Here is a 9,226-nt window from a genome sequence, read left to right on the forward strand (position 1 = left end):
CACCCTAACCCGACACCCTAACCCGACACCCTAACCTGACACCCTAACCCTAGCCCTAATGGTAGCCCTAACGCTAGCCCTAACCTGACACCCTAACGGCTAACTGTAACCTGACACTGTAATCTGACTTGTTAACCTTAGGTGTAATGTAATGTAGTTTATTTAGATGTTGTATCTATTTTTGGTGATTTTATCTATGTTGTGGTTGGATTTACAGTGTTTTTTGTGTTTTTGGGGTTTTTTTTTGTGGAGTGTTTGATTTCTGTTTTTAAAGAGTTTACTTGGGTTTGGAGTTGTTGTTTAATGTTTTTTTTTTTAAAAGAGTGGTGTTTGTTTTTGTGCAGTTTGGTGGTAATATGTATTGTGGAGGTTTTGATATTCGTATTATTTCCTTGTTTACCATTTTGGTGTGGTTTAATTTTTTGCTATTGTGTGGTGTGTTGTGTGTTTCTGTTGAGTTTTATTTCATTGGGTTTTACTGTGTGTAATTGGTCAGTTGTGTGTTCCTTTAGTTTTATGTGTTTCAGCTGAAAAAAAATTTTACCTAATTTGCATAATTAATTGGCTCATTTGCATATTGGGGTGCTAATTAATTAATTAATTACTGTGTGGATGGTCATCAATTGCAGTGCTTGGTGAGCAGTGCTGAGGTGTACAGTGCTGTGTGTGGTTTGCAAGGAAAACCTTAAAAATAATAAGTGTAGCGTTGCACTAGGAACCCGCATCCTCAGGGCCGCCCACCTTTCCTACATAAATTTTCTTACGATTCGGATAACTGCCACTAAGTCTGACCTTTAGGAGTACTGCTCTATCGTGTGCCTGACATAGACAATTCGGGTTATGCTTTATTCATGTTCCTGCAGCTACTAACGGCCATAAACGGGCTCTCAAACCTCTGCTCCGTAGGCACGCGCTCTCACTAATCGCCGTTGTGCATGCAGAGCTCAATAACCCGTCACAATCACGTGCTCGACAATTCTCAGCCGTGCTCCACCACACGCAGGCGTGCTCTGACATATACACGCTCTACAACTGAGTGGCACGTACCCACCCGAGTCCCAAATCCATCAAAAACCAAACAGGAGCGGTATGAGATCAAACACTATTTTATTAATTGCAGATGCGGACCGCGCTCCTGGCATTTATCTGACAGATGGACTTCCTGGAATTGTCGTGGCCGTTCCCCTTCCTCGCTGATCACACTGACGCCTTCTGTGCAATACGCCTCGAACCTCGATGGGTCCTACTACTGTCCTCCTAGGGGCGCTCCTACATAACGGACATTCTCCGGCCCGGGGAGCCGTCTCCGCATTTTCCGTTACCTTGGATGGGGGCGCGACTACTACATACGCTCCCTCGTCAGCACCTACTTTGACTCCATACTCATCCGAATATGTACATCGACCTTCTTTCGCCGCCGATGCAACTCCCTTACCTGTACTGGCCCCAGCTGACAATGCCTAACACTAACAACTTACATCCTATCGGTTATTTCATTTTCACTTGCAAAGGGGTGATTTAATGATCCTTGATTATAGACGTGTCAGAGGAGACATTGCAAGCTCTGCGACTTCGGCATTGACCTTTTAAATAACACAGCCCTGAATGAATCTGTTGACAGAAGGGGACCAATTTAAAAATACATTTGAAAGTACGCCACAGGATTATGACGAGGGTTGTGCCAGAAAAAATATAAACTCTTACTGTGCTGTTACAGTTCTTAAGCACACATTAAATGCATAGCTTGCAGTATCTGTTGCTCTCTTTGGACTTTGTGCCTGCACAAAGACGCTCCAGAAACTGCTCCGCCGTAACCCTCGGCACCATAGCAGCAGTCCACATCTTCCCGGTCCTGCCGTGACAGCTAAAGGCCTTCTTATAGTTCTCGCTCCCCTGACGGATGCGCTCTCATTCCCCGAGTCTGTCAGGTTCGATCTTCTCGGTGACAGCTCCTCCAAAACTTCCTACCCTCACAGAGGAATGGGTGAATGGTTCTCCTCTGGAAAAGGCTGCAGACCTATAAAAATCAAACCAGAGAAAAATTAATACAGATTCTGATGCCATATTTCTCACATCACTGCCCAAGACTATTACTTTGCCACACAGGTATAGAGATGCCCATTCCTCCTCCACACTAGCCATCTCCTCCGACACCCCAAACATTGCCCCGTAAACATGAACTACCACTACACACAACTCCCAAACATGACAAACACTAATCACATACCAGACTGCTCCCCCAAAACTCCATTTTCAGGAGCCTCGCAGGTGACCCTGCCTGCAAAAACCCCGGCCCGTGCCTGACCTCCGCCCAAACCTTGGCGATGAACGTCGCCTCGCAGAGCGGCCGGGACCGGGGAAAAAAAACCCAGCCGGGGGAAGAAAAAAAAAATCCCCCGGCTGGGGTTTTTTATTCTAGTTATTCGCCCTACGAGCCTGCAAAGGAAAACACGCACACAGCCGCAGCCAGCCTGCGGGTCAACACAACCACCAAACCACACACAAACACCGGCCAAACACCCCACTCCCTCCACGGCCACACCGGCCCAACCTCCCGCTCGGCTCCTGCCTTCTCCCACCTGCCGGCCAAAAGCTGCCGTGGGCCCATCTCTGCGGCGCTCCTCAAGAGCGCCACCCAGAGCGGCCTCGCAGGTGACCCTGCCTGCAAAAACCCCGGCCCGTGCCTGACCTCCGCCCAAACCTTGGCGATGAACGTCGCCTCGCAGAGCGGCCGGGACCGGGGAAAAAAAACCCAGCCGGGGGAAGAAAAAAAAAATCCCCCGGCTGGGGTTTTTTATTCTAGTTATTCACCCTACGAGCCTGCAAAGGAAAACACGCACACAGCCGCAGCCAGCCTGCGGGTCAACACAACCACCAAAATACACCCTGCTCCCTCCGCTACCCCACAAGCCTCCCCTCCCGCTCGGCTCCTGCCTTCTCCCACCTGCCGGCCAAAAGCTGCCGTGGGCCCGTCTCTGCGGCGCTCCTCCAGAGCGCCACCCAGAGCGGCCTCGCAGGTGACCCTGCCTGCAAAAACCCCGGCCCGTGCCTGACCTCCGCCCAAACCTTGGCGATGAACGTCGCCTCGCAGAGCGGCCGGGACCGGGGAAAAAAAACCCAGCCGGGGGAAGAAAAAAAAAATCCCCCGGCTGGGGTTTTTTATTCTAGTTATTCGCCCTACGAGCCTGCAAAGGAAAACACGCACACAGCCGCAGCCAGCCTGCGGGTCAACACAACCACCAAAATACACCCTGCTCCCTCCGCTACCCCACAAGCCTCCCCTCCCGCTCGGCTCCTGCCTTCTCCCACCTGCCGGCCAAAAGCTGCCGTGGGCCCGTCTCTGCGGCGCTCCTCCAGAGCGCCACCCAGAGCGGCCTCGCAGGTGACCCTGCCTGCAAAAACCCCGGCCCGTGCCTGACCTCCGCCCAAACCTTGGCGATGAACGTCGCCTCGCAGAGCGGCCGGGACCGGGGAAAAAAAACCCAGCCGGGGGAAGAAAAAAAAAATCCCCCGGCTGGGGTTTTTTATTCTAGTTATTCGCCCTACGAGCCTGCAAAGGAAAACACGCACACAGCCGCAGCCAGCCTGCGGGTCAACACAACCACCAAAATACACCCTGCTCCCTCCGCTACCCCACAAGCCTCCCCTCCCGCTCGGCTCCTGCCTTCTCCCACCTGCCGGCCAAAAGCTGCCGTGGGCCCGTCTCTGCGGCGCTCCTCCAGAGCGCCACCCAGAGCGGCCTCGCAGGTGACCCTGCCTGCAAAAACCCCGGCCCGTGCCTGACCTCCGCCCAAACCTTGGCGATGAACGTCGCCTCGCAGAGCGGCCGGGACCGGGGAAAAAAAAACCCAGCCGGGGGAAGAAAAAAAAAATCCCCCGGCTGGGGTTTTTTATTCTAGTTATTCGCCCTACGAGCCTGCAAAGGAAAACACGCACACAGCCGCAGCCAGCCTGCGGGTCAACACAACCACCAAACCACACACAAACACCGGCCAAACACCCCGCTCCCTCCACGGCCACACCGGCCCAACCTCCCGCTCGGCTCCTGCCTTCTCCCACCTGCCGGCCAAAAGCTGCCGTGGGCCCATCTCTGCGGCGCTCCTCCAGAGCGCCACCCAGAGCAGCCTCGCAGGTGACCCTGCCTGCAAAAACCCCGGCCCGTGCCTGACCTCCGCCCAAACCTTGGCGATGAACGTCGCCTCGCAGAGCGGCCGGGACCGGGGAAAAAAAACCCAGCCGGGGGAAGAAAAAAAAAATCCCCCGGCTGGGGTTTTTTATTCTAGTTATTTGCCCTACGAGCCTGCAAAGGAAAACACGCACACAGCCGCAGCCAGCCTGCGGGTCAACACAACCACCAAAATACACCCTGCTCCCTCCGCTACCCCACAAGCCTCCCCTCCCGCTCGGCTCCTGCCTTCTCCCACCTGCCGGCCAAAAGCTGCCGTGGGCCCGTCTCTGCGGCGCTCCTCCAGAGCGCCACCCAGAGTGGCCTCGCAGGTGACCCTGCCTGCAAAAACCCCGGCCCGTGCCTGACCTCCGCCCAAACCTTGGCGATGAACGTCGCCTCGCAGAGCGGCCGGGACCGGGGAAAAAAAACCCAGCCGGGGGAAGAAAAAAAAAATCCCCCGGCTGGGGTTTTTTATTCTAGTTATTCGCCCTACGAGCCTGCAAAGGAAAACACGCACACAGCCGCAGCCAGCCTGCGGGTCAACACAACCACCAAAATACACCCTGCTCCCTCCGCTACCCCACAAGCCTCCCCTCCCGCTCGGCTCCTGCCTTCTCCCACCTGCCGGCCAAAAGCTGCCGTGGGCCCGTCTCTGCGGCGCTCCTCCAGAGCGCCACCCAGAGCGGCCTCGCAGGTGACCCTGCCTGCAAAAACCCCGGCTCGTGCCTGTCATCTACCAAAACTATGGCAATAAACATCACCTCGCAGAGCGGCCAAGACTGGGAGAAAAAAAAAAAAAAAAAACCAGGGGAAAGAAATACATCCCCTGGCTGTTTTTTTTTTTTGTTTGTTTGTTTGTTGTTTTTGTTTTTCTTTTTTTTTTTTTTTTTACCCCAGTTATTTGCCCTACAAGCCTGCAAATCCCTGACTGCTCAGAGCCCCATCTGCTCTTTCTACACACTTACCGCAAGTCGCCTAAAGCAACTGCATAAAAACCACAAATGCATTAATGTCTTACCTTATCTTACCTCACAATCTGGTTGTAATTCACTCCCTTCCTGGCCACGTGCAGAGAGATGGAGACCCTTTAACCATCTATGCTGCCTACACAATATCATATGATACATACAAAGATAGAGCCACATAATGTTCACACAAGTCAAACAACTTGACGTGCCCTTAGAGCACCATTGAGACAAAATACAATACAGGGTGATAGAATGCAGGTCCATCTCTGACGGCAGTTGAGACGGTTACAGGGTGGTGCGACGTGACATCGTCTCCGGCGGCGGTCCAGATGACTACGGAGGGGTGCCGACAAAAGGCAAACAACAATATGAGGCGATACGATGCGAGACGGTCTTGGATGGTGGTAGACACCGACGCAGACCCAGACGAGGCAAATCCCATACGGAGCCGAACGAGGCACTAGGCAGTCAAATACGGAACGCTCCGATAACAAAACCGCAATAGAGGGTGGTACGATGCGAGACCGCCTCAGATGTTGGTCAAGACAATTTCGCGGCGGTACAATGCAAAACTGATACTCAGCAGAACAATACAATACACGCTCAAAAAAACAGTGATCTAATAACAACACACAATACAGGGTGACACAAAGCCAGATGGTCTCTGCTGGCGGGCGAGACGGTTACAGAGCATCACGATGTGATACAAAGTAGACCTGCACAATATGAGATGCTCTCCAATGTCAGTCAAGACTATTACAGAGAAATACAATGCACAATCGCTACAGAGATAGACAGTGCAATAGGCATTCAAATAGGGAATGATCCAATTAAAAAAAAAAGGAAATACAGGGTTGTACAATGCAAAACCATCTACGATCTCAGTCGAGACCGTTACAGAGCTATACAATGTGAGACACGATGCGATACGGGGCGATACGATACAAGACGGTCTCAAATGGCAGTCGAGACCGTTACAGAGCTATACGATGCAAAGGCAATACAATGCCAAACAATGCAACGTGCGCTCTGGTACAGATTGATCCGACAAAAAAAACCCAGTAGGGGGCAGTATGAAGCGAGACGGTCTCGCGTGGCGGTCGAGATAGTTACGGAGTGGCACGATGTGAGACAAAAGACGATAGGGGCCGTTACAATGTAAAACGGTCTCAGATGAAGGTTGACACAATTACAGGGCGGTACAATGCAAAACCAATAGAGCCAAACAATGCCATACCCATTCAAATACAGAACGGTCCGACACAAAACGCACGATGGGGAGTTACGCTGCGAAGTGGTCTCTGATAGCGGCCGAGACGATTACGGGGCGGTACGATGCGACGCATACCCAAATACTGAGCTTTACAAAGCAAAAGAAAAAGTAAGCGCTGCCTGGCTAGGCGGTCTCGGATGGCAGTCCGAACTACAGCGCCGCGCTACAACGCAACTCTAGAATGACACGTGCCTGAGAAGCTTGGCTTTAGGACCTTACCTCAAAAAGGCATGCGGATGAGATGCCATAGAACATCTCTATGGAACTAGAAAGTACAAAAGCAGAGCGGTCCTTCTAGGCCACATCGCCTCCCGGAAGGTAACCCTCCGGATACATCCGTGACGCTAAGTGTGCTTGAAGCTCCGATCGCAGGTGGCGCACGCGGACCCGTGGCGCGTGCAGAGGCTGCAAGAGTGACCGTGAGACACTATAAGACTGTGGGTGAGAACAACTCCCGTAGGGTCGATGATGCCGGCGCAGAAGCCCTACGGTGCCACGGTGACGTAAATACCTTGTAGCGGCCCTGCAAGAGAGGCGACGGCTGCCGCCTGTGACAGAAAGCGGCCGCCAAAATCGTCACGGTGGATGCATGAGAAGGCAGGCTTTAAGACCTGAACCTCTTAAGGACATGGGAACGAAACCCCAGAAGACTACTCTGTGGAAACGGGAATCTCAACGAGGGAGCCGCACGTGCCGCCTGGCTTGCCGCCGCAAGTGGAGACCGATCGGCAAGATCCGCAACATAATACGCGCTGGAAGGAAGGACGCTTTAAAGTAGACTATCGAGACGAGAACTGCTGGACAGGCACTACGCTGATGAGGTGATGCTCTCTAGACACTCTGGAGGGCCAGCGAGGTGCCTCCTGATCAAAAAAGGAGCAATGGAGACTTTGAGACCAGAAGAAGGTATTACGCAAGACACAGAAAACAGGCCGTGCAAACTACGTGATGACAAACATGAGCCGGAACTGCCCTGACCGGTGCAGGTTACCCTCACGCTGAAGAGTAACCCCCTCTCTTTACCTGCCCAAAGGGGACCGGTCCGGGGCAGCCCTCTGCCCTACGCTAACTTTAAAACCCATCTCTCCGGTTGCTGACCCTGTCCCCTCCCTCCCCAAACAATCTCGGCCGCCAGTCCATCCGCTGAGCTTTCAGAGAGCCTGGGCTCCAAAGCCATCCTCGATGAAAAAAACCCCCGATTGGCAAACAGCATTAATCCTGCAGGTGATAGATTCTTCGTCGCCTGCAAAAACAAACAAAAAAAATGCACACACAATACTGCCGTTGGGAAGCATCGCGTCGGTCAACATAAACTTCTCCTGTAACAGCCCCTGCCTCGGACACGCCGTGGTGTTCTGCTCACCTGCTCTGCACGGATTCCCGAGTTGGATGCTGTGACCGTCATTGTTCTGGCACCTGACAGAATCAAGAATTCAAACTGGGGATAAACAACGACAAAACAACCAAGTGTAACTGCACTCGCAGAGGCAGCGGTCACATCTTCCCTCTAATACCGGAAACGATGACCCACCTTCTCACGGTACTCCGCTCGGCTCTGCTGCGTCACCCTGGGCAGCTGGTCCCGCTATGTCTGAAAAAACAACATCGACGATCAGCTGGACGCAGAGAGATAGCTTCGTAACGCTTAAGTCTGGTTCCTATTTAGAAACGTCATCTGGCAGCTCGCCAGAAAAAACACCCACAAACTTCAAGCCCCACGCATAGCAGCCTTTGCTTCTTTGAGATGCGGTCTCCGGCGCTACCGCTGAACGGCCCCTCCTGCAGAGCTCTGCCCTTCCCCATAAAGCGTTAATGAAAAACCTGTTCGCAAAACCCGCTGATGGCCGCTCGGTCCGAAATAACCTTACCGACATTGCCTCGACACACCAACATATTAACTGTAGAATATTACGGCTATCCCACCTACGCCTGACTCTACACCCCCGGGCAGGGCGACTCCGAGCCACGAAGACATGCACAGATACTACACAGAACACCACAAACAATGTGCCTCAAAGATGAGAGAAAACTCTCAGTGAGAAGAATGACACCGGGATGGAAGTCGTTGTCGGGCAAGAAGACCTGCAAGACCGCAACGGTGATGGGAGGAGGCTCTGGGAAACACCCCCAATTAAAAAAAAAAAAAAAAAAAAAAAAAAGAGTAGGACTCCAAGGCCTGTGACGAGAAATGACTCTCAAAACCGAGATGATGTATGTGCACGAAGCCCGGCTTCAAGCCCTACAAACATAAGGATGAAGGGAACGAGACACGGTCCCTGAAAATGGATGGGTAGAGAGCAGAGCTGCTCGTGCAGCCGGGAACGATGCTACAAAAGCGGAGCGACCGAAAAGTCTTCCGATCAAGACCGATCCACGCTTTAAGCTCATAAAGCGACAAGAGTAACACCCGGTTGGCACCGTGCTGATGAGTACTGGCAATTGAACCCCACGGGCTGCGCCTGAGACATGTGTCATGCTCCTTGTGCAAAGAGCAACGAGGACATTAAGAACTGAGGAAGCTCTATGACACATAAGACGTATCACACAGACTATACGACAACAGACACAGGCTGAAACCGCCCTGCCCGGCACATGCTAGCGTTGCACTGAGGAGTAACCTGCTCCCCCTTTACCTGCCCAAAGGAGACAGCTCCTGGACAGCCCTCTGCCCTACGCTACCTTTAAAACCTGTCCCTGCAATTGCCGACCTCGTCCCCACCTTCCCCCGACCCCACCGCGGTGCCGCTCCCTCGACTTATCTTTCAGAGGGCCGGGAGGCTTAATCCATTCGCAACGAGAAAAACCACAGTCTGCCGA

The 9,226-nt window shown here is 52.9% G+C and overlaps 1 long non-coding RNA gene across 1 annotated transcript; it reads right to left on the reverse strand.

The window, feature by feature from the left end:
- Nucleotides 1–7,536: 7,536 nt before the first annotated feature.
- On the reverse strand, nucleotides 7,537–8,174 carry LOC309684657. Its single transcript, XR_014270322.1, has 3 exons — nucleotides 7,941–8,174; nucleotides 7,773–7,825; nucleotides 7,537–7,652 (listed from the first exon to the last, which is right to left on the reverse strand). It is a non-coding gene; the product is annotated as an uncharacterized lncRNA (long non-coding RNA).
- Nucleotides 8,175–9,226: the final 1,052 nt, after the last annotated feature.

The sequence above is a fragment of the Vanellus vanellus genome (assembly GCF_965231255.1).
Source record: "Vanellus vanellus genome assembly, contig: HAP1_SCAFFOLD_199, whole genome shotgun sequence".
NCBI classification, from domain to species: Eukaryota; Metazoa; Chordata; class Aves; order Charadriiformes; family Charadriidae; genus Vanellus; species Vanellus vanellus.